The sequence below is a fragment of the Narcine bancroftii genome, unplaced genomic scaffold, assembly GCF_036971445.1.
Source record: "Narcine bancroftii isolate sNarBan1 unplaced genomic scaffold, sNarBan1.hap1 Scaffold_151, whole genome shotgun sequence".
In the NCBI taxonomy this organism is placed as follows: domain Eukaryota; kingdom Metazoa; phylum Chordata; class Chondrichthyes; order Torpediniformes; family Narcinidae; genus Narcine; species Narcine bancroftii.
This window is the reverse complement of record NW_027211886.1, coordinates 5,477,338-5,502,454: the sequence shown is the minus strand read 5'-3', so window position 1 is coordinate 5,502,454 and position 25,117 is coordinate 5,477,338. Positions and strand designations below refer to the sequence as shown.

At 41.0% G+C, this 25,117-nt stretch overlaps 1 pseudogene; it reads right to left on the bottom strand.

Annotated features, from left to right (window-relative positions):
* Window positions 1–8,234: 8,234 nt before the first annotated feature.
* Window positions 8,235–9,048, bottom strand: LOC138750444 (nucleoprotein TPR-like; annotated as a pseudogene).
* Window positions 9,049–25,117: the final 16,069 nt, after the last annotated feature.

Sequence of the window (25,117 nt, the reverse complement as noted above, 5' to 3'; positions counted from 1 at the left end):
TGCACCATTTCATCTGATGCAAGGATCGACAAAGAGATAGACAACAGACTCGCCAAGGAAAATAGCGCCTTTGGAAGACTACACAAAAGAGTCTGGAAAAACAACCAACTGAAAAACCTCACAAAGATTAGCGTATACAGAGCCATTGTCATACCCACACTCCTGTTCGGCTCCGAATCATGGGTCCTCTAGCGGCATCACCTACGGCTCCTAGAACGCTTCCACCAGCGTTGTCTCCGCTCCATCCTCAACATTCATTGGTGCGACTTCATCTCCAACATCGAAGTACTCGAGATGGCAGAGGCCGACAGCATCGAATCCACGCTGCTGAAGATCCAACTGCGCTGGGTAGGTCACGTCTCCAGAATGGAGGACCATCGCTTTCCCAAGATTGTGTTATATGGCGAGCTCTCCACTGGCCACCGAGACAGAGGTGCACCAAAGAAGAGGTACAAGGACTGCCTAAAGAAATCTCTTGGTGCCTGCCACATTGACCACCGCCAGTGGGCTGATATCGCCTCAAACCGTGCATCTTGGTGCCTCACAGTTCGGCGGGCAGCAACCTCCTTTGAAGAAGACCGCAGAGCCCACCTCACTGACAAAAGACAAAGGAGGAAAAACCCAACACCCAACCCCAACCCACCAATTTTCCCTTGCAACCGCTGCAACCGTGTCTGCCTGTCCCGCATCGGACTTGTCAGCCACAAACGAGCCTGCAGCTGACGTGGACATTACTCCTCCATAAATCTTCGTCCGCGAAGCCAAGCCAAAGAAGAAACACAGTGTGCTGTAACTAACATCATGAGTCATTTCATGTTTTCCTCCACAGATCAAGGCACAGTGGCATAGCTAGAAGAGCCATCTTATGGAGTCGGTACATTCTCGCTGTGACTGCATGCACTTCCCACAGGGGCTTCCCACTTCCCCAATGACAGGAGATTGCATTGGTTCACTAACATGTATTATTTGTTGCCAGTACATTGGCGGGGCAAAAGCAAGGGACACTTGAGATTATTTAACTAAGATCACTGTAAATGGGTGCTTGATAGTTGTACAGACAATAGGCTGAAGGGCCTGTTGCTCTGCTACATTTCTCTATGCCTATACAACCCTGACACTACTGCAGACCATCCCTTTCTTTATAAAACTCAGAATGATTGCTTTCCTGCAATAAATTCAAGGGAGTGAACAAACTCCACTCACCTGAACAACTAGACATCAGTTGAGTTGTGATAAACAACATTTTGAAACACGTTATTTTTCTCCTCCGCTCCTTCTACGAAACTTTGTAATGGGTTGAAAGGGGAAAAAAATGAGGCGACATATATTCTAGGGAGGAGCAATGTGGAATCTGTTGGAGGAATACAGTGGGTCGGGGGAGAACAATGATGGCACAATTAATGAGGGTGGCACAGTTAGTCTGGTGGTTAATTACAGTGCCAGCGACTCAAGTTTGAATCTGGCGCTGTCTTTAAGGAGTTTCTGCATTCTCCCCGTGTCTGCATGGGTGTCTCCTCTGGGTTCTCCAGTTTCCTCCCACCTTTCAAAATGTACGGGGGGATGGGGATGTTATAGGTTAATTTGGGTATTTAGGTGGCACGGTTCATGGGCTGAAAGGGTCTGTTACCATTCTGTAAGTTTAAATGTAAACTTGAAATGAATTGTTAATGTTGCGTGCCAGAAACCTTCGTCAGTCTGTTCTGAAACATTGACCATTCTTTTTCTCCCTCTGCTGTTGCTTGACCCATGGAGTCTCTCCAACAGATTGCGCATTGCTTCGGTTTCCAGCATCTGCAGTTGCTCTGTGTGTCTCTATGATACCTGGGGCGATCAGGGTATTGGCTGGTTGCAGAACTCTTGAAAATAGATCGCTTCTGCTCATTGTTCAGATTAGAAATTTACCCCCTTTAAACTTGTAGCGCTGGATTCCAAAGCCAATGAAAAAACATAGTGTGGGAGCTGGAAATCTGAAATGAAAATAGAAAAATAATGAGCAATATTCAGTTGGTCATTCAGCAACTGTGGAGAGCGAATCAGTGATTACGTTAGCCTCTCCATTCTGTCTGACCAATTGGGTATTTCTCGCATTTTCTGTTATTTATATCAAAGATATTCCACATTCCACATTTTGTTCTTCATGTCAGTTGTGTACATTATTCACACAGCTTTGCCACGGTGTTGTGAAGTGCTAATGAGCAATCCCATTGGTTTCCCCCTTCCACTTGCCTTATTTCCATGTACCCCAACCCCCCACCGCAACCCATTCTTTCCCCTTGAAGTTTGCAGATGCTGTGGGTAGGTGCCATATGCTGGAGAAACATAGCATATCACATCGCATCCATAGGAAGCAAAGGGGATCCAACATTTCGGGTCTTGGTCCATAATTAGCCACATATGGAACCCACCCAGGAGTACTTGGAGAAGACCAAAACAGGTCACAGGGAGAAGGTACCGCATCAGATTCTAACTTACATCGCTGGTGATGTATAACTCTAGCCATGACACTCATAGAAATAGGAAAGTGGGAGCACAGATGGAAAAATATGATTATGATCTAATACTGAAGTCGCCAAACTTGATTAACATAAGACCCACATACAATAAACTTGAGATGCTTGAGAGTTGCAAGATATGAAAAAATATTACATCCACAATTTTACTCTTACATGCAGATTTTGTTACAAAAAATTATATAAATATTAAGAAATAAATATACATAATATTATTTATTTATGTGTGTAGTTTTTTAAAGCTGCTAGATTCAACAATCAAAATGTACACATATACCAAATACTGTATTTTCAAAATTATGACCAATTTTCTGTGGAAATCTCTGCCCTAGGAAGCAGTAGAGGCTGCCTCGTTAAATATATTTAAGATGGAGTCAGATAGATTTTTACACAGAAGGAGAATTAAAGGCTTTTGGGGTAATGGCAGAGCTGGGTCCATGGCCAAATCAGCTGTGATCTCACTGAATTTGGGAGAAGGCTCGATGGGCCGAATGTATAACTCCTGCACTTGTTTCTGATGCATTCGCTTCGGAAATCCTGCTGCCACTGGTCTCTGCAAATACCTGCACCATTACAGCGACCACAGCCAAGCGCAAGATGCGGAAAATGACCCAATGCAAAGCTGCCTCCTGCGGCAGGGTGAGGCCAGAGGGCCCATAGCTCTGCTCCTCCCCATCCCACCCTCTGCTCCCTTCCTCCCAGTTGCCGGTGGGATGGGGTGAGCGGCTGCTGGGAGCCCAGGCTAGAGTATGGAGCAGTCTAATCTCCCAACCCTGGCTTCCTGACCTCTGCTGCTGCTACCTGCCACTACCTGCAGAGGACCCTCAGCTTTGCCTGACCCTCCTATAGCACGCTGCCCGTTGCTGGTGCTCTGCTGTGGTGTGGCCTCCCCCGAGCAAGGAGAACCTGATTCCGGTGTGCACTACTTGCTGCACTCCTCTGCAGGGACCGTTCTTCCTCCAGTGCCCAAGCCTTCTTCCCTCTCCTTGTCATGCAGCCTGGGCTGTGACCGTCCTGGGTCCCTCTGATCTGGCTGAAGGGATTTGGAGTGTCCTGAGGCAACTTTGGGATTGCTGGTATCTCCTCCAACCAACATATTTCCGTGAGGTGCACATTGCATGTCAAAAATCTGCATGTGGTTCACGAGCCGTGGTTTCGCCACCCCTGATCTAATAGTTATAACGGAGATATAGTTGTAAATGACCAGGACTGGGTGCTCAATATTCCAGCTAATACAGTGTTCCAAAAGAACAGGCCTAAAGGGAAAGGATGTGAGCAAATCAAAGAAGGTATTAGCGTGATGTTGAGTCATGACATAGAGTGAGATGATGGTAAGGTAGTATAGACTTGGAATTATAATAATTAGCTTGGGTGGGAGTGGAACATAGAACTGTGCAGCATTGGAACATGCCCTTCAGTCCATAGCGTCTGTGCTGAAAATGATGCCCAAATTAAGCTAAAAATCTGCTGCTTGTTCATGATGCTTATTCCTTAATTCCCTTCATATTCATGTGTCTGTCTAGGTAGAATCAGACATTTTGGCGTTCGCAGTTTAGTGCCGGATATTTTGGCGCTCGCATTTGGTGACATTTAATTTATTATATTTGTAATTAACTAAAACATATACAAAATTATTAATTTATTATCATTTTAATTAAATGTAATGGAATTTAAAATTATTAAATTAAATTATTAAAATTGTTTTTTGAAAAAAATTAATCGATTAAGTCAAAATTATGGGCAAGGCCTCGTAAATACTCTAATAGTTCTTTCTCTCAACACTATCTTTAGGATTCTTTGTTCTGCATGTAAATATTAGTTATAAGGTGTTCATAATAAGCGGCTCTTCCCCTTTGAGCTTTCCTGATGCCATTGATGACCTTCCAAATGGTTGGATGGTGTATCTCTAGCTCTGCATAAATTAGTCTGTGAGCTGTCTCCGTGTGGTTGTTGGTTTTACTCTCTCCACTTAAGGACCTCTCATAAAGATTCCATAAATGCCTAGGAAACAGTGCTGGTGAAGGTGGGGGGGTGGGGGGGTCTTCCATCTCTATTTTGGTTTGATCGCCTGTTCTAATTATCTTCAAACCAATGTAAGAGTTCCTGGAGTTCATCTGGTAAAAAATCTTCAAGTGCATCAACATGAGTCTCAATGTCGTTCACTGGCACAAAACTAAGAGAAAGGATCATTTTAGGTTTGAAGTTATTATAGTACTTGCTCCTATGTTCTTTAGTTGCATTTGAAAATTATGACTCAAATGATAGAAGCAGCCTTTTAATTCCACCCCTTGAAAGAGCACCTTTCATTGCTAATATGGCAGCTTGCTCAAAGTCACACATGATGCATTTTGGGGAAATGCTTGGCGAGATAGCTCTAAAAAGTTCAAACAGCCTGATATATGTTGTCCTTTATTTGTTAGGAAACAATGCATAAGTAATAGGGTGAACTCCCCAAGTTTTTTGACCAATATTTCATATACTTGTGAAAACATTTGTTGGGCCAGATTAAAAGTTCTGCCACCATACCAGACATCAGAATCTGCAAGGATTTCTTCACACCACTTTTTCCTACCAAAAATCAAAATCCTGCTTTTAGACAGCTCACTATCTCCGAGTAGAAATGGTTCACTGCTGTTGCAAGTTTTATACGCCTTAAAATGATCTGGAATTTCTAGGTCAAGGAAATTTGTTGGATTGGAAGGTGCCTGATACATTTCATTGCGCTCCCTTCTTACAGTCCTTTTCAAGGAATCAGGACACAGATTGGCTCCTTGGACTGCCTGCCATACATCTGCCAAATATCGATTAAGAATTGTAGAAGTAGCTGCTAAAGTTTGTTGAGCATAGTGCTTCACATCGGTCTTAACCTGTGCTATTTCAACTGATGCCGCAGAAGAACAGTGGTTGTATTGATTCATTTCCCAAATCTCCTCACTATTTCTCGCATGGATTCATCCTTTGCGTGTATTCTTATTTTCACACTGTCAAAACACAATCAAATCATCTGTCTTACTGCCCTTGTCTAAAATATAAAGATAATCATTACGGGTGCATTTCTCTTTGCCTCTTGTATTTAAAATGCCAGCCATTGTAGGGCAAAATAGCACATGAAATATAAAAAAAACCTAATGATGATCCAAGACATCAAAGTTATCGTCAAGTGCTCTGTGAGATGACTCAAATGCAAATAAGTCCAGCAAATGAAAGAGTCCATGATTTTACATAATCACTCTATAATCACTTACATCGTGATGTTCACATGATAAATCACATGTACCTAAGTGATTATTTGTATAAGTGATTACCTGTATAATCCCAGTCTAAAATACTTATGAGACAATAAATCCCCAAATATTGTTTTCCTCTCCCAGACTGACCTGCTGATTGATTCCAGCATCTATGTAAAGCTCTCAACTTCATGCCTCCTCTCCCCCGGGGAGGGATAGTGTTACCCTGGGGAAGGGTATTACCAGGGGTCATAATCTTAGTGGAAGGGGGAAATGCTACCATAAGCCCTTGTTTACTGGAAGAGCAGTTTCTGAGGGGAGGGAGTTTCTGCAACGCTGGTGGTTCAGTCTCCCATCAGGCAGTGCGGTGGGACAGTGTCGGCCAGCGAGCGGTGAGTGAGGTGTGCGGGGAGCCAGCCTGATACAGTCTGCATGGGGGTGGGGGGGTGTCCGTCTATCCTCTAACTACTTCATAACTGTTGGCACCAAAGTGTCCAGTGCCAAACTGTAGTCGACAAAATGTCTAGTGCTGAATTGTGCACGCCAAACTGTGCAGGCCAAAATGCCCGGCACCAAAATGTGGGTGCCAAAATATCCTAGACTCTTATCTAGAAACCTCATAAGTGCAACTATCACATATGTTTCCACTTCTAGGCCTGGATGCCCATTCCAGGGACTTACCACACTATAAACATAGCCTACATATCTCCTTTAAATGTTGACTCCTTCATGTTAAATGTATCTCCCCCAGCATATGGCATTTCTACCATAGGAAAATAGGTACCAACTGTCTTCCCTATCTGTGCCTTTCATAATTTTATAAACTTTTATGAGATCTCCCCTCAGCCTCTGATGTTCCAGAGAAAACAATCTGTTTTTCTAACCTCTTCTGATATTTCATATCCTCTAATCCAGGCAACATGGTGGTAAATCTCTTCTGTACCCTAGTTCATAGACTCCTAAGCCTATCCCTAATGTGACATCTCTTAATAGGGCAGAGCATAAACATGGAAATATCCAGACACACATTTGACAGGAACTGCATGAGATTTTAATCTACATATTTGATGAATCAAATAACAAGGCATTGTAGAAGAAGAATCTGCCATCTGTCAGGGATAGCTTGTGAAAAACTTTCTTCCCCCCCCCCCCACCCCACCCTCTTCCTTCCCCCTACCCCCACCTCAGGAAGAGGTAAAGATGAATAATGAACAAGAGATCTTGTGGTTAAAGATCTCTTGGGAGTTAGTGACCACAATGTGATAGAATTCTAAATGCAAATTAAGGAAATTAACCATTGATTTCTACTGAAATAAGGGTAATTATAATGCTACGAAGGTGGTATTGTCAAGAGCGGTCTGGAAAAATAAACGAAGGATCAGGTCAGTAGTTGGCCTCAACAGCAACAATGATGAATCAGCTTACAGAGAGGAGGCTGAAAGGCTTGTGAAATGGTAGAAGAACAACCGGAGTCTGAACATGGACAAGACCAAGGAGATAATTGTGGATAAAGGTCGACCATTCCCCAATGCACATTAATAGTTCTGAAGTGGAGAGAGTGCGGAGCACAAAGTTCCTTGGCATGAACATGAAGGATGACTTATCTCGGACCAACAACACATCCTCGTTAATTAGGAAGGCAGAGCACAGTGCCTGCAATTCCTAAGGAGGCTGAGGAGGGCAAGGCTACTGGCCTTCATCGTGACAACCTTTCGCAGGAGCACAATTGGTAATATCCTGTCTGGCTGCATCATTGTGTGGTATGATAGCTGCAAAGCATCTGACTGGAAGTCCATACAGAGGATTATTAAAACAACTGAAAGGATCATTAGGATCTCTCTTTCCTCTATTGTCGACATTTACTGGGAACGTTACCTGAATATGGCTCAAGGAATTATAGAAGATCCTTTCCATGCAGCACAGAGTATCTTGACTGTCAAGAAGGAGGGACAGGAGAATCAAAATCACGTCTGCCATGTTGGGTAATAGCTTCTTCCCACAGGCTATGAGATTAATGAACAGTATCCTGTAACCATGTAAATCATCCCAAATAGTTACATATATTTATTTTGATTATTTATGTGATCATTATGTATTGTGTGTTTTTGTGTGTGCACCATGGTCCAGAGAGATGCTGTTTCGTAAGGTTGTATAGGTACAATCTGATGATAATCAACTTCAACTTCAACTTGAGTTGTATGTAGCTGGTGCACAGCACTCAGCTGGAATTTCTCCAGATTAGGAAGAGGGATTCCATGAGAAAGAGACACAAGAGGCATAAGGTTTGTGTTATGCTTGTTCTTTCAAGAAGAAAGACTTTACATGGGTTTAATACTTAACCGACTTAATTTTCCTTGAGCTGCTTCAACCGACCTTCAATTGACTCCTGTCATGTCTCACTTCTGGTTTCCAGCTAACCATATGCACTGTATACTGGGAAATGTAGTTCTTATTCACACACATAACCTCTAAAAAACCGAAAAGCACAACTACAACACTATGCCTGAATAACAAAAGTATCTATATTCTGTGGCCAGTCTCTTTCCATCAGTTGCATCTGATGACTTCTGGCTTCACAAAGTCATTGAAGTTCATTCAGGGCATCTGCAAGCAAGATTCAGCTGAAGTTCAGAAATCCATGGAGTTTTTTTTCCTTGCTCTTCCTTTTCCTGTTTATCAACAAGTTTATGAGCAGTCCATAAGCAGCTGTTGATTTTGCTGTTGGAGGTCCTCAACATTACGATAGCTCACCAGATGCTGAGAAATCACTTCAGAGGAACTAACTTCATCTTCACGTAAAATATGATTTCTTCATGCACCTTCTAGTTCCATCAAAAGCACCCTATTCTGCAGTGAAAGATTTGACCCTTGCATTTTGTATCTCGGATTCTCCCATTGATTAATGAAGCAGGTTTATTCAGCTCATCAGTGCATTTTTGTAAAGGGCAAATTTCCTTCATGGCATCTTCTAATTTAGCTGAGAGATTGGCTACAGATTTTCGCACACATTCATATTCTTCACACTGGCACCTCAGAAGCAGAGCTTTCATCTCCACTTCTTTCACAATTTCATCAAAATATTTATTCACTCTCTTATTTTCCTGTTTTGCCAACAGCAATTGATCTTGAGATTCAACATATCCATTATATAACTCTGTGAGCTTCATTCCAAACTTCACAATCTTGGCCACAGCTGCTGCAGTGGGCGACATAGATGCCAATTCCTCTTCTGATGGTGTGGTGGCTCCTTTAAACTTTGTAGCTGAAAGAAGATGGTTTGCATTTTCCACTGTAGTTATCCCTTCTTCCATGAGTGTTGTGTGTTTGTCTATGGTCTGTGAAGCAATTAGGAAAACTTTTTTCACCAGGTCGAGCTCTTCACATGCACGCAGACCTAATACTGGCTGTACTCTCCTCTCTACAATCAGTAGCTTTGACTTTAGATGCCGCCCATTGTATTTGGAGGTACCATGCAGCCCCCTTTCACTGGAGCCTTCTCTCCAGTGTTGCCTGTCACTTTTAATTTCACAGGAAAAATCTTGCTATTTATGGTGAGGGTCTTGTAATTGTCCAGAGATAACAGATTCACCTGCATTCCAGTGTTGATCTTAAATGCAATTACTGCCTCATTCACTGGAACGATCCATTCTGTTTTGCCAGCAGTAGTCTGTAGTGAATCCACGAAGAGTTCCTCCATTTCTTTGTCCACTGTGTATAGCTTTCTTTGGTATCCCCTGCTTTGCAGCACTTTGCAAAATTATTCTTCTTTCCTGAGAAGACTGAAGCAGGCAAGGCTACCAGCCACCATGATGTCAACCTTCTACAGGAGCTCTATTGATAATGTCCTGGATAGCTGCATCACAGTGTGGTACAGTTGCTGTAATGAATTGGATCGGAGGTCAATCCATAGGTCTGTAAGATTAGCAGAGAGGATCACCAAGGTCTTTCCCACTCTCCCCCCCCCCCCACCCCATGACGTGACTGTGGGATTGTTGTCTGAAGAGGGGGCACAGAAAATCATTGAGATTCCCTACCACCCCGCACACACCATCTTTCACTGACTCCCATCAGGAAAGAGATACAAGGGTATCAGAGCTAGAACCACCAGGCTGAGCAATTGGTCGTGCGACTGCTGAACAACTGAATGAACTGCTCATACAAACCCTCTGAAATTCTACTATATATTAAACATTATCTATTTATTTATTTATTCATATGTATGTATATATGTACAGTATATGTATCTTTTGTCTGTAGGTGTGTTATGTCTAGTTGTGCATTTGCATGTTTCTGCACTGAGCACCAGAGACACTGTTTCGTCTGGTTGTATTTGTACAATTGGAGGGTAATGATCGTGAACAGGAAAACTTGCAGTTAATGTCAGAAGAAGCAGTAGGAGAATGTATGGATATGGGAAAAAAAAAAACAGCTGGGGTGTGGGACCTCTAAAGAATGAGGTTGGTGAACTAGTAACAGGAAACAAAGAAATTATGGACTTTTTTTCCATCAGTACCATGGAGGGCATTGTTAAATATCTCTGAGGGGTAATTTCAAATTACAGGGATGATCTCACAAAAATACCACTCTCAAGGGATCGAGTATTAGAGAAACCCATGGGATAAATCACTAGGAACCAATGGCCTATAAGCCATTGTGAAGGAAGTGGCTGCAGAGTTAGTGGATCCATTGGTTGAAACTTATAAAACTCATTCATTTCCAGGAGGGGGTATAAGAAGCTGCCAATGTTACTCCCTATTTCAATAAAGAGAGAAAGACAAAAGGTAGGGAACCATAGGGCAGAAGAACAGGCCAATTAGTTTAACAGCTCTTGGCCAATTACAGAGCAAGACAGCACCCCTGAAGTCATCCCAGCAGTGAAATAATCACTGATAAGAGCAAGCTGATGGAACGTTCTCTGAGTTCCATTCGATGGAAAATATTGTTGCTAGCTCAGCCATTAATGCCATCGATTATCTACCAGTTATGGATGAACTCGACTCTGAACTAACCATTGAGGACCTCAACAAGGCAATTGACAGTCTGGCCCCAGGGAAAGCTCCTGGCAATGATGGGATCCCTCCAGACCTGATCAAAAGCTGCAAGCTCCAACATTTAGACAAGGTTCTCTGTCAGTGCTGGAAGGAAGGAGCCGTCCCACAGAATATGCGCGATTCCAAAATCATCACTTTGTTCAAGGAAGAGGGTGATAGGAGTGAATTTTGAGCACTCTATAGAGAATGAAAGAGCACACAGAGCTCTCAGACCGAAACTGCTTCTGAATCAGAACCCAGAGAGAAGATTCTGACATTAGCAGCAGAAGGAGCAAGAGCAAGGAAAGGTTCACCTGGATATGCTGGGGGTAAAGTTTTATTTTACCCTGATATAAGTGCTGACTTATTCACAAGAAGAAGAAAATTAAGAAGATTCTCTGGGAAAAGGGATACAGATTTGTACTGTGCCATCTGGCAACTTTGAAGATTTTCTTGCCTGGAGATGAAAATAATTTTTTTCTCGAGCTTTGCACAAGCAGAAGAATTTGTGCAAAATCTCTCAATAATTCAGAAGGAATGAAGATTTAGAAGTATAATGGTTACTGATATGTTTTGATGGACTGATATTGTTTGGCAGTATATAGTGAATGGTTAGTTTAAAACATTATCTATTTGTTGCTTTTTGAAAATTATTGGAGTTTTTTGAATGTTTTTGAAATTTTCTTTTCTTTTTCATATATACTAAATGCTTAAGATTAAAATACCAGTGGGGGGTTGGTGAGCAGATGGGTTTCTAACTTTTACTGTATCATGAGGGTAAATGTGACTTTGGTCGCAAGCCATAAAATGAGGGAGTTAGTATTGGGCATTTTTTAGCCAACACCTACTGGGGGTTGGGGGGGGGTCTTTCCTGATTTTATATATATAGTTACAAATGTGTCACTATCTATTCTCTAGAAGTAAATCTCTTTTTCTTTTCTTTTTCTTATCTGGAATTCCAGGACGTGCACGCCGATACATTGGATATTTAATAAGAATGTTGAGCAAGGAGGAGATGCAGGCGGGGTGGAGGAAGGAGTGGACTATTAAGATGGTAACATAATGAAATTTATATATCTTAATGCTAATGGGTTAAACAGGTAAGTGAAAAGAAAGAGAATATTGTCACATATTAAGAAAATGGCTTTTCTGCAAGAAACTCACTTAACTGAGAAAGAACATCTCAAGTTAAAAAGAGAATGGGTTGGGTATGTGGCAGCTTGATCATTTAATTCTAAGGCAAGACTAGTCACAATTTTGATGAGAAAATATCTTCCAATTAAAATACAATACATAGTAACAGACTCTATGGGGAGATATGTGACAATACATTGTCAAATATATTCAAAATTGTGGACTCTTCTGAATCTTTATGCATCAAATGTAGATGATGAAAAATTTGAACAGGAAACTTTTTTGAATGAAGCAGAGGCTATTGAGAATATTTTTAGAGGAGGAAACTTTATTTTTTGTTTAGATCCAATCTTAGATAAAGGATTATCATGAGCTAAAGCAGCAAAAGCCACACTAGTATTAATGAGAGATTTGAATTTAATAGATGTTTGGATAAGAATACATCCTTGAGAAAGTAATTATTCTTTTTATTCAAGTAGACATGACTCATATTCCAGAATTGATCTCTTTTTGATCCCAGCTCAATTGCAGGGTAGGATATTAGACACAGAATATAAAGGGAAAATTCTGTCTGATCATTCACCTTTATTAATGATGACTGTGATGCCAAATTAAGAAAAATCAGTTTATAGATGGAGGTTGAATTCATTATTATTAAAAAGATCAGATTTTCAGGATTTTGTTAGAACGCAAATACAGTTATTTTGTGATATCAATTTGAACTATGTGAATGATAAATTGGTAATATGGGAACTTTGAAGGCATATTTGAGAGGCTATATTTTACTTCTAAAATTAAAAAGGAATATATAAAAGAGGTAGATCAATTAGAACAAGATATAATGGTTTTAGAAAAGGACCTTCAAAAAAGAGGATAAACTTAGACAACTTATCAATAAAAAAGTTCAATATAATACATTACAAACATAATATGGAAAGATCACATAAAATGCTTGCATGACAATTGAAAGCAGAGCAGAAATCAAGAAAAATTAATGTCATCAAAAATTATTTAAATGTTGTTAATTATAAACCTCAAGAAATAAATGCATTGTTTAAGAAATTGTATTCTAACTTATATAGTTCAGAGTCATTAAAAGATGAGAATAAAATAGATATTTATCTCAGATACGCTTACCTAGACTGAGCATAGTAGACCAAGCAAAACTAAATGTTAATATTACACAATTAGAAGTAAAGGAAGCAATTTGTTAATTACAAAGTAATAGATCGCCAGGAGAAGATGGTTTTCCACCTGAATTCTATAAAGAATTTAAAGATTTATTGATTCCTCTTTTTATGGAAATGCTTAATCAAGCATTAAGAACCCATACCTTCCCAGGATAATTTTCAACAGCAATAATTACTGTGATACCAAAAAAAGACCAAGACCCTTTGAAACCTTTATCATATAGACCTATTTCATTATTGAATGCAAATTACAAAATTTCTTGTTAAAATACTGGCAAATAGGATGACTAATTTTTTTTAAGCAAAAGTAATAAATATGGACCAGACAGGCTTCATCAAAAAGGTGGACAATATGGCTAGACTATTTAGTATTATACATTTGGCTCAAAAAAGAAAAGAGTTAAGTGTTGTTGTGGACTTAATTTAAGAAAAAGCCTTTGATCAATTGAAATGGGAATTTTTATTTAAGGTTCTGGACAAATTTGGATTTGGTCAAACTTTTACTAATTGGATTGCGGCCATATATATTGATCCCAAAGCTAAAATAGTAACTAATTGACAAATATCTACCTAATTTCAATTGACGAGATCAAGCAGACAAGGATGTCCTTTATCTCCAGCTTTGTTTATATTATCTATAGAACCACTAGCAGAAATAGTTAGGAGTGATATGGAAATTATGGGATTTAAGGTTCATCAAGAAGAGCACAAAATTAGTTATTTGCTGATGATGTTTTAATATACTTGACAGAACTTGAGACTTCCCTGCGGAAATTGCACTTTAATTTGGGAGAATATGGTAAGATTGATGGGTACAAAATAAATTGAGATAAAAGTGAATTCTGCCTCTTACAGAAGGAGATTATAGTCATTATCAAAGAAATACTTAATTTAAATGGCCAAAAAATTGGATTAAATATTTAGGGATTCGTGTCAACAATAATCTTAAAATATCTATACAAAATTGAATTAATTGCCATTACTTAAAAAAGTCGAAGAAGATTTTAAAAATTGATGAGCCTATCTATTACAGTAATAGAATGGGTTAATTGTATAAAGATGAATATATTTCTAAGAACAACTATAAAAACTAGCATGGGTCAAAATAAAGTTAGATAAAATAGGAGAGAAATTAGAAGAGGACTTTATTTGTAAATGCCTGTGTACACAGATTTTAGGTATAAATATGCAAAAATGTTTTTAAAGCCTCTTAAGACCTGTGTTCACCTTCTTACTTAAATGAAAATGATCATATTAAATCTGTTGAGTTCCAGTGTTTTGTGGATGATGATCGGGCAATATTTCTTTCTCCTATATATATTATTATCCTTTATGTGGGGGGTGAGGGGTTGGAAGAGGGAGAGAATGGGAGGAAATATAACTATTTGTAACAAATGAAAATGTCTTCAATTTAAATACTTATTTTAATGTATAATGATTTATTAATTACGTGTATGGAAATTTTTAAAAATAAAATATTAAAAAAACTTCTGCCATATGCACAGCAACTGAGCTGTTACATTTCTCTTGGATGAAGAATTCTGGCTGAAAAATTTCCTCTCATCTCTGCCTTGAATGGTCAGCCTTGACTCTCGAGACTGCTCCCTTTGTTCAAGATGTCCCAACCTGGTGAATTCTATGTTTCACTGAGGTCGCCTTTTATTCTTTTAAACTCAGGAGAGTACATGCCTCATCTGTTTCATCTCTCCTCACAGAATAAGGCTGTCACTCCAGGAAGTAGTCTTGTCAAAATTTGCTGCATTCCCCTATCTCACATGTGTCGAGTTTTCTGATGTATTGAGTCTGTGACACTAGAGAAATGTAAGTTCTTGCATGTATAAATCTTAAGTGTTGGCTTCCATTTCATTATTGGATTAATAATTAATTTTAAGCCTTTGATGTAATTTTAATTAATGAATTCCACCACATCAAATATGCTCTCATGCTTTCTACATGGCAAGCAATGAAATGGAAAGGTTCAGGAGGTTTAGAGGTATATGGATCAAATGAAAACAAATGGGACCAACTCATGTAGGCAACTTGGCCATCAGGGATGAGTTGGGCCAAAGGGCCTGTTTTCCATGTGGTATAACTCTATGACTCAATGGCCCACACTCGCAATTATAATTGGTGTGGTTGGCATACCTGTCTTCCTTTACCTTTAAATAACTGCCTGCTCCCATACCACAGCATTTTTTTATAGTGTGCCTTTGTCCGCACTCCTCCACTGCCAGCTCAGGTCTCAGTGGTGTGGTCTGACTAAATGCAATGTGGGGTCTCAGTGCAAGCAACTTGGTACCCTTGGAATGGCTAGGGCAACTGGCGAGGCATCACTTCTAGTATAACTGCCATTCAAAGCTGTTAGTGTCACTGAATACTTTGCTAATTACATATACAGTAAAACTATTATCTGGAATTCAAGCAAACTGGCAACCTCAAACAACCGGCAAAATAATTTGCGGGAAAAAAATGGATAAAAAATGCGGAAGTTTAAAATTTCACTCAAAATGCAGTCTCAAGCAACCAGAAAATTTGGTTTCCCGGCATCTACCAATGCTTGTAGGTGATGGATACCAAGAGTTTTACTCTATTCTGTATAGAGACCTGGTAAAACAAAAAAAAATCAATGTATCAATCTGTATACTGACCATGAAATGAAAAACAATTGAATAACCTCAGTAATTAATTTTAAAAAAAAAATCCTACTTACTTCTCTCCCGGTAAATTATCTCTCCCTTTAATTTCTATGCTTGTGCAAGGTTTAATCTTCCTATCTGTCAGTAGCTGCCCAATCAGAGAGCTAGGATGCCTGTGAGAGTTCCAGCTGTCCTCTTAAGCTCCACATGGATACTCCAGCTCAGTGAAGGGGGCAGTGACTGCACAGCTAGTGGAGTGAACAAGTTGTCACTACTTAAGCCAGTGTCACAGCTGGTCAGGACTTCCACAGGAAGACGTGGAAGGGATATTTGGGTTAAAATTGGATGTTGGCTTTAATTATTTTGTCTTTTTCCATCTGTGATAGAATCCATTTAAAAGGCAGTTTTATTTCCTGTTTGTTCTTCTGAGTGTTTGGGATTTCCCCTGGGACTTTATCAAAAGATTGCATTAGAGGAGCCTACCTTTCCCTTTCTCTAAAGTTTCCCCCAGGAGCTGACCGAACGGAGATCTGCAAAAGACTAGGCTTTTAACGTTTTCTGGAATATTGAATGACAAAGACAGTCAACAGGTCAATGAGGTTATTCTCCTTCTGTTTCTCAGATTTTGCTGTTCTTCTTCACTTCACAGATGGGGATGACGACAGTGTGCCATCCAGTCAGTAAGTTTGAACCACAGCCCCTGTCCTTCGTCTTTGTACCTCTTCACAAAGGCATAGATTAGATTCTGTCTTGACCATTCAGCCCCTTTTAGGCCAGGTCATTAATAGAATTAGCTTCAATCTTCACATTTTAACCCCAGATCTGGTGCAGCAGAGCCAGATAAGCTCTATCTACAGGATTGTCCCTCTTTTCTTGATTATGGTTTTGCTTGTTGCACTTGCCTATCTTCAATAGTTTTATGTGATCATCCTGTCTCAAAGACCAGCATCATACATTGCCTTTGTAATCGAGCAGCTGCTTTATGTAATTATTCAAATAATCACACAGGAGATGGCCAGTCAGCTCCTATCCTCCTTTCTCCCTCTGCTTATTTTCCTGTATCCCTGCAACAGATTCACTCACACACATGCCCATCAGCTCCACTTTAATTTGTTTTGTCATTAACTTGTCTTACTCTACGGGTAATTTACAGTGGCAAATTAACAACCAATTGGGATAGGAGAAGAAACCCACATGGCCATGGGGTGAATATGTCATCTCCACACAAGCAGTACCCAAGGTCAGTATTGAACTCGGGTCTCTGAAGCTGTGAGGCAAGGGATGAACGCCTGTGCCACCCATTCATTATCAGGCCATTATTAGCGAGCTCAAAGCCAAAGTGAATGATTAAATATAAGGCGTTTAAAATTCTCGATAGCATTTGTAGGGCCAGAGGGAAGGAACATCTCAAGCATGGAGTAACAAAGCCAATTATCTGTCCTTTGCTCATAGAATCTCTGTTCTTATGATACATGTGATGTAGTTTCCCCCCCACATATAACCAAGAAAGCTTTCCTGGATGGAATATGAACATACGATGCAATCTCATGCACATTCTGATGGAGCTTTGTGAAAGTTCTAAGCCTGCTCCACTATTTCTCAAGATCTTAGCTAGTCTTTCACCTTGGTGCCATATCCTTGCTCTACACTCAAATCCCTTGATGTTCCCTCTCTCTTTTTATTGAACAGAATGATTGAGCCTCCACGAACGTCCACTGCAGAGAATTCCAAAGATTTACCACCATCTACATGAAGCCATCACGCCTCACTTCATTCTTAAAGGGCCAACCCATTACTTTGAGATCCACAGCCAGGGGAAACATACTCTCTGCATTCAGCTGGGTTGCTTCCTGTATCAACTTTGGAAGTTGATTCACCATCAATAATTATAAAAACCTGAAGTTGTGAAACTGATAGGTTTTTATTAACTACAGACTGGGACAACTGTCAACCTCATTGACTGATCAAGGCAGCGTGGAAAGGGAAGCATGCAAAGAGCTATGGGTAGGATCGGTCTCAGGAGGCGTGTCCAGCCGGCAGCAGCCAATCATAGCATAACAGTGGTTTACCACAGAAGTCTAATGAGATCTCCTTCATCCTTTTCATCCTGGTTGATTCATATGGAAAACCCATTGTCCTGGAACCAGTCAATCAATCGCACTCCCTCGAGAACAAGTAATTTTTTTTCAGATAGGGTGCTCAAGATTGTATATAATACTCCAAATGGGTCTCATCAGCATATTGAATAATTATAGTAAGGTATCTTTATCATTATACATTTATCCTTCATCCTTATAGGCTTTTTTTGGTAGTTCAGAACAACATGTGGGCCAAAAGCCTGTACTGTGCTGTAACATTCGAAGTTTAATGCACATCCTCTCATAAAAAATGCCATTCAACTATTTCTCTTTCCAATGACTTCTGTATTAGATTTCCATTTTAGAAACTCTGCTTTTCAGTTTTGTGCACCAGAATGATGACTTCGCTGCTTCCCATATTATATTGGATGTCATGCTTTTGTTCATCCATTTAGCTTGTTTGTATTCCCTTGAAGCCCCTTGACATTCACATCCATTCTTGCAGTCCCATCCAGGACAATTTGTTCTGAAATAAACTATATTCCTGCACTCTCTAAGAAATAAAGAATGAGTGAGCTATGTGGAGATGGTTCTCCTCTATCCATGGTAGTGGACTCTGGCAGAGTGATTCCCACTATGATTGACCTGCCTGTCATTTTAAAAAACAGGTAGAGCCTATCCTCTTTGATCGGCAATCACATTATCCCTTGAATCATTTGTGATTAAAGTAACTAAATGGTTAATTTTACAGCAGTGGAGGAGACATTTTCCAAATGTCTGCTGGAGTTACAGTGGGAGGCCAACAGCCTCTGACCTCAGTTCCTTAGCTGACTGCAATCACATGCATAGTCTGATGAACACTGAAAGTTTCCTCACGGCAAATGGAATATATAATAGTCATTAGACACGCCATTGTGTCATTTTGATAATGTAAGTATACCAGCAAATTGAATGTGTTGCAGAGACGCACAGATGGTCAATGAAAGCAAGTAAAACCGGGAGCGTGCAATGCACCCTTTATAATCTTTTCCAGCGAGGTCTTTGTTTAAGAACTAGAATAGCACAATCATTTATAAACAGTAACAACTGTCTCTGATGGTTTAAATAAAGCCTTGACTGATAAGGCTGAACAATGCTCCTCTGAGCTTGTAACATATATTCAATGCTGTATTCTAACTGATAATGAGCCTGACATTAAAGTCCGAGGAGGCTGACTTTGTAGATAGTTCCAAGTCAATGAAATAAATTTGGAGACACAGGCATTATTGTAATGTAGGCAATCCAACGATAGCAAAGTCATCATGTTTGCCTAGCTTTTGAATTCTATTGGTGTTGAAACATCAATAGGTCTATTGCTTGCACCAAATTGGATCCTTTAAAAAGTGTTCCTTGTTTTCTAATGGCTGACAAACATCGTTCAGTTCAAGTTTATTATCATATGTACAGAGCTATAGTGAGAAAGTTTGTACTGCGAGGAGTCCAGCTAGTCAATCAATATATAGTACAGCCCAAAAAGAACAGTATAGAGTGAAGAGCTACAGAGAGAGATCAGTTAGCAGAGAGTAAAGCCAACATTATTTTATGAGAGTGAGGTTCATCCACAAATCTGATAATGGCAGAAAAGAAGCAGTCCATGAATCTGGTGGTGGGAAACAGTCCATGAATCTGGTGGTGGGAAACAGTCCATGAATCTGGTGGTGGGCAATCCTACACTTGTGAATCTTCCCGACAGGAGGAAAGCGAAGTGAGTGTGGCCAGGATGGGATGAGTCTTTTAATATGTTGGCTGCTTTTCCAAGGCAGCAGCAAGTGTAGATGGGGTCGATGGAGGGGTCGGGGGATATTTGTGTGATGGTCTGAGCTGAATTCACAACCAAAGAGGTGGGAAAATGCTGAATATGTTGCTTGGGTCTGAACTACAAATGCCTTGTCCAATTATGTAACAGGTAAAATCTCATTCAGAAATGATTGCAATTTGGACTGACTTTGTGTGAGCCCCAAATGACACACTTTCCATGGCAGCCTAGCCATAGTGGCATAGTGGTATGTGTGCTGTAGAGGAGAGAAAGGCTGGAGAGGGCAAAGAGAGCACTGAGGTTATCCATATTGATGCACAATGGGAGAACTCATGGGAATTGGACTAAATGCTGGCATCCTATCATGGGAGAAATCAGAGGAAATCTCCACAGCTTGTAAATACTGAACTTCAATCTGGACACTTGCTCAAGTACACAGACATGTATGCAGACTGACACATACACACACACAGAAGTACGGTGGGGGATGGGAGGGAAGGAGAGGTGGAACGGAGGTCTCCTTGCAACTTCGCAAGCTGGAGGAGAGTGCCTCATTCCTCATGGACAGTGGGGACACCATCCTGAAGGAATTGTTCCCCTGATGACTTCCAAGTCTGCACTTCCACGTCCACTAGACTTCTTGTGCCACTTTCCCATATACCTGCAGGCAATGCAATACAGGCAGTCCCCAGATTACTAATGAGATCCATTACCTGGGTCTGTCCATGAGCTGAATTTGTACGGAACAGGTACTTATGCTTCTTATTTAGTGTTTGTGAGGTAACATTATGCGCATTTATGCGCATGTACGAATTGGGACACAATGATGCCATATGCAGATTTGAGAACAGACCGTTCATAAGTATGAGTTGTTCGTAACCCAAACCTTTGAAACCTGGGGACTACCTGTAACTCTCCTTTCACTTCTTCCCTTCCCAACATCCAAGATTCCAAACAGCCTTTCAAAGCAAAGCAAAAATTCACTTGCATTACTTCCAATCTAGTACACTGCATTCAGTGTTCACATGTGATCTCTATATTGGAGAAGTCAAATGCAGATTGGTAATGGCTTTGGGGAACTCCTGTTTTCACTCCATTAAGTCAAACCTGGCTTTCACATTACCTGTCTCCTTAATGGTTAATTTCACTCCTATTCTGTATGACTAAGTAAAACGACTTTATCATTATCTCTGACTGCCAGCTCCTCCACTGTCATAATAAGATCATCTGGCAGGTTGTAGCACTCTGTATTCAATGCAGAATTCAACAATTTGAGATAACTAACCTTCTTATTTGGATCAGAACATGTCAGTATTCCTGTAAGGTATCCATCTGTAATTATAACTCAATTTTTCTCTCTCTGTAGTCACTGCCTGATCTGTTGGGCTTTTCCTATGCTCTAGCCACTCTTTCTTATATTCCTTTACTTGTGTTCTCTCTCACTTTTATTTTTCTTTGGCTTGGCTTCGCGGACGAATATTTATGGTGGGGTAATGTCCACGTCAGCTGCAGGCTCGTTTGTGGCTGACAAGTCCGATGCGGGACAGGCAGACACGGTTGCAGCGGTTGCAAGGGAAAATTGGTTGGTTGGGGTTGGGTGTTGGGTTTTTCCTCCTTTGTCTTTTGTCAGTGAGGTGGGCTCTGCGGTCTTCTTCAAAGGAGGTTGCTGCCCGCCGAACTGTGAGGCACCAAGATGCACGGTTTGAGGCGATATCAGCCCACTGGCGGTGGTCAATGTGGCAGGCACCAAGAGATTTCTTTAGGCAGTCCTTGTACCTCTTCTTTGGTGCACCTTTGTCTTGCTGGCCAGTGGAGAGCTCGCCATATAACACAATCTTGGGAAGGCGATGGTCCTCCATTCTGGAGACGTGACCTACCCAGTGCAGTTTGATCTTCAGCAGCGTGGATTCGATGCTGTCGGCCTCTGCCATCTTGAGTACTTCAATGTTGGTGATGAAGTCGCTCCAATGAATGTTGAGGATGGAGCGGAGACAACGCTGGTGGAAGCATTCTAGGAGCCGTAGGTGATGCCGCTAGAGGACCCATGATTCGGAGCCAAACAGGAGTGTGGGTATGACAACGGCTCAGTATACGCTAATCTTTGTGAGGTTTTTCAGTTGGTTGTTTTTCCAGACTCTTTTGTGTAGTCTTCCAAAGGCGTTATTTGCCTTGGCGAGTCTGTTGTCTATCTCGTTGTCGATCCTTGCATCCGATGAAATGGTGCAGCTGAGATAGGTAAACTGGTTGACCGTTTTGAGTTTTGTGTGCCCGATGGAGATGTGGGGGGGCTGGTAGTCATGGTGGGGAGTTGGCTGATGGAGGACATCAGATTTCTTCAGGCTGACTTCCAGGCCAAACATTTTGGCAGTTTCCGCAAAACAGGCCCCAAGATTCGACACTCCTCAGTCAAAAAAGAAAAAAAGCTATTGTCGAGGCAGTGTGGAACTGATGCCATTACATGGCTGGTAAAAGAGTCCTCAAGGTACAAGAACCAAAAACGCATTTATGCTCACTTTATAAAGCGAGGGGGAGGCGGTGGCCCCGGCCTCGGCAGAGCGAAGCAGGCGGAGGCCCCGGTCCGGGCAGAAAGAAGGAGGCAGCGGCCCCGGTCCGGGCACAGGGAAGGCAGCGGCGGCCCCGGCCCCGGTCCGGGCAGAGGGTAGGCAGCGGCGGCCCCGACCCCAGTCAGTCTCTCTCTCATTAATTGCCCACTATTTATCAACATGGCAACTTTGACTTCATGTTACCAGAGAAATTTCTTTGTTATGTCCTTCCCTTCCCTTCTCTCACAACATTAATTTGTTTTCTTTCATTCCCAGTGCTGAGACAATATCTTTGACACAAATTATTAAGTTAAATTGGACCTACAGCACTGTAACAAGCCAATTCGGCCCTCCGAATCCGTGCCACCTAAATGACATCACATTAACCTACACCCCAGTATGTTTTGAAAGGTGGAAGGAAACCGGAGCCCCTGGAGAAAACCCACTCTGGCATGGGGAGAGCATACAAACTCCTTACAGACAGCATGGAATTCGAACCCAGGTTGAGTCCCAATCACTGGCGCTGTAAAGGCACTGTGCTAACCATTACGCTAATCGGGCTGCCCTTAGTTAGCTCTGCTTTTCTTTTCACAGATGTGGAATATTTCCACAGATTTCTTTCCACTTATAACCATATAACAATTACAGAACGGAAACAGGCCATCTCGGCCCTTCTAGTCTGCACCGATTTAAGAGAACTCCATTAGTTCCACCTATCTGCTCCCTGTCTATAACCCTCCAATCCCCTCACATCCATGCACTCATCCAACCTTCTCTTAAATGACAAAATTGACCCTGCAACCTCTTCTTCCGGAAGGTCATTCTACTCGGCCACCACTCTCAGAATGAAGAAGTTTCCCTCATGTTACTTCTAAAGTTTTACCCGCTAACCCTTAACTTATGATCTTTCATTCCAATCTCACCTACCCTCAAGAGAAAGAGACTATTCACATCTACTCTGTCTATCCCCCTCATAATCTTAAATATCTCTATCAAGTCCCCCCTCAACCTTCTACACTCTAATGAATAAAGACCCAGTCTACTCAATCTTTCTTTGTATTCTAGAAGACCGCAGAGCCCACCTCACTGACAAAAGGCAAAGGAGGAAAAACCCAACACCCAACCCCAACCAACCAATTTTCCCTTGCAACCGCTGCAATCGTGTCTGCCTGTCCCGCATCGGACTGGTCAGCCACAAACGAGCCTGCAGCTGACGTGGACTTTTTACCCCCTCCATAAATCTTCGTCCGCGAAGCCAAGCCAAAGAAGAGATACTCCAATCCAGGCAACATTTTAGTAAATCTTCTCTGCACCATCTCTACCTTATTGATAACCTTCCTATAATATGGGGACCAGAACTGTACACAGTATTCCAAATTAGGCCTCACCGATGCCTTGAACAGTCACCTCCCAGCTCCTATATTCTATGCTTTGATTTATAAAGGCCAGCATACTAAAAGCCTTCTTTACCACTCTATCCACATGAGAATCCACGTTCAAAGAACGATGAACCATTATTCTAAGATCTCTCTGTTCCTCTGCATTCCCCAATGCCCTCCCTTTCACTGCATATGTCCTGTTTTGATTATTCTTACCAAAATGAAGCATCTCATACTTATCGATATTAAACTCCGCCTGCCATCTTTCAGACCACTCTTCTAAGCAGTCCAAATCCTTCTGCAGTCCTTGAAAACCATCTTCACTATCTACAACTCCCCTTATTTTTGTATCGTCCGTATACTTATTAACCCAATTTACCACTCCATCATCCAAATCATTAATGTAAATGACAAACAAGAAGGGACCCACATCAATCCCTGAGGCACACTGCTTGTCACCGGCCTTCATCCTGACAGACAGTTATCCACCATAACTCTCTGGTATCTATCTTCTAACCATTTACTGTATTTTTTTCATTTCCAGTTGTTGGAACTTACTTGTTTATACCCATGAATTATAATTCCAAATTTATTTGGGCAAAATCTTCACAGCTGTTTCTTTAAATGGAGATTGAATTGTATGAATCCTTTCTTTCGGTGTCCAGCAGGAAAATAAACTCACATCAATTACCGGTTAGCATGAGACTATACTATTAATCCAGCTATCTGTAAGGAGTTTGTATGTTCTCCCCGTGACCCATGTGGGGGATTTTCCCTGCTGCTCCGGTTTCTTTCCATCCTCCAAAATGTATGGGTTTATTGGGTGTAATTGGGCAGCACAGATTTCAATGGCTGGAATTGGCTTCAACCGTGCTGTAAATAAAAAAACTCGTAGCCATTGGCCATTCTTAATCTATTTTCTCAGACTGACTTGGTCTTGTGAAGATGAGCCCTGTCCATATTTTTCCCCATGAAGTATATTTCACTGGGAAAGATCAAAATCATGTAGTCCCAGCCAGCTGATAATGGCCTTAGGTTTATGTTAACAAGGAAGTTAACAAGGAATTTTGTACCCAGTGATAAGGTTAACAATCAGTTCATTTGTAGTTGGCTAACTTACAGTGATAATGTCGTTTTACTCAGTTATCTATTAACAACGTGGCATGTCTATCTCGCAGATGCCTTGCAGGTTGTTTTGCTGCTTTTAAAAGGTCATGATCACTGTGAAACATTTCCAATTCTCCATTCAATAAAAAACAAATGTAGAAGTATTTAATCTGAAATGTTTGTGATTTAAAAATCGAAATAACAATTAGTTTATTGCATATTTTATTTCCCCTTTATTTTGTTTGTAGATCCCAGTCCCTTGTTTGTTTGGGACAAATGGACTTCAGACTCATGGTTGAATTTGGTGGAAATGTATCTCTACCCCAACTAACTCCATACACTGGACCAACTCCCACCTCACTACCCAGACCAAACAGATGAGGACATCTTGAATTCTTTTGATAGCCAGAACAGAGTTTCTCCAAACATATTTTGTAATGTCATTATCCCTTCTTTCCACTGATGAGGGACATAATGCTCAGCACTGT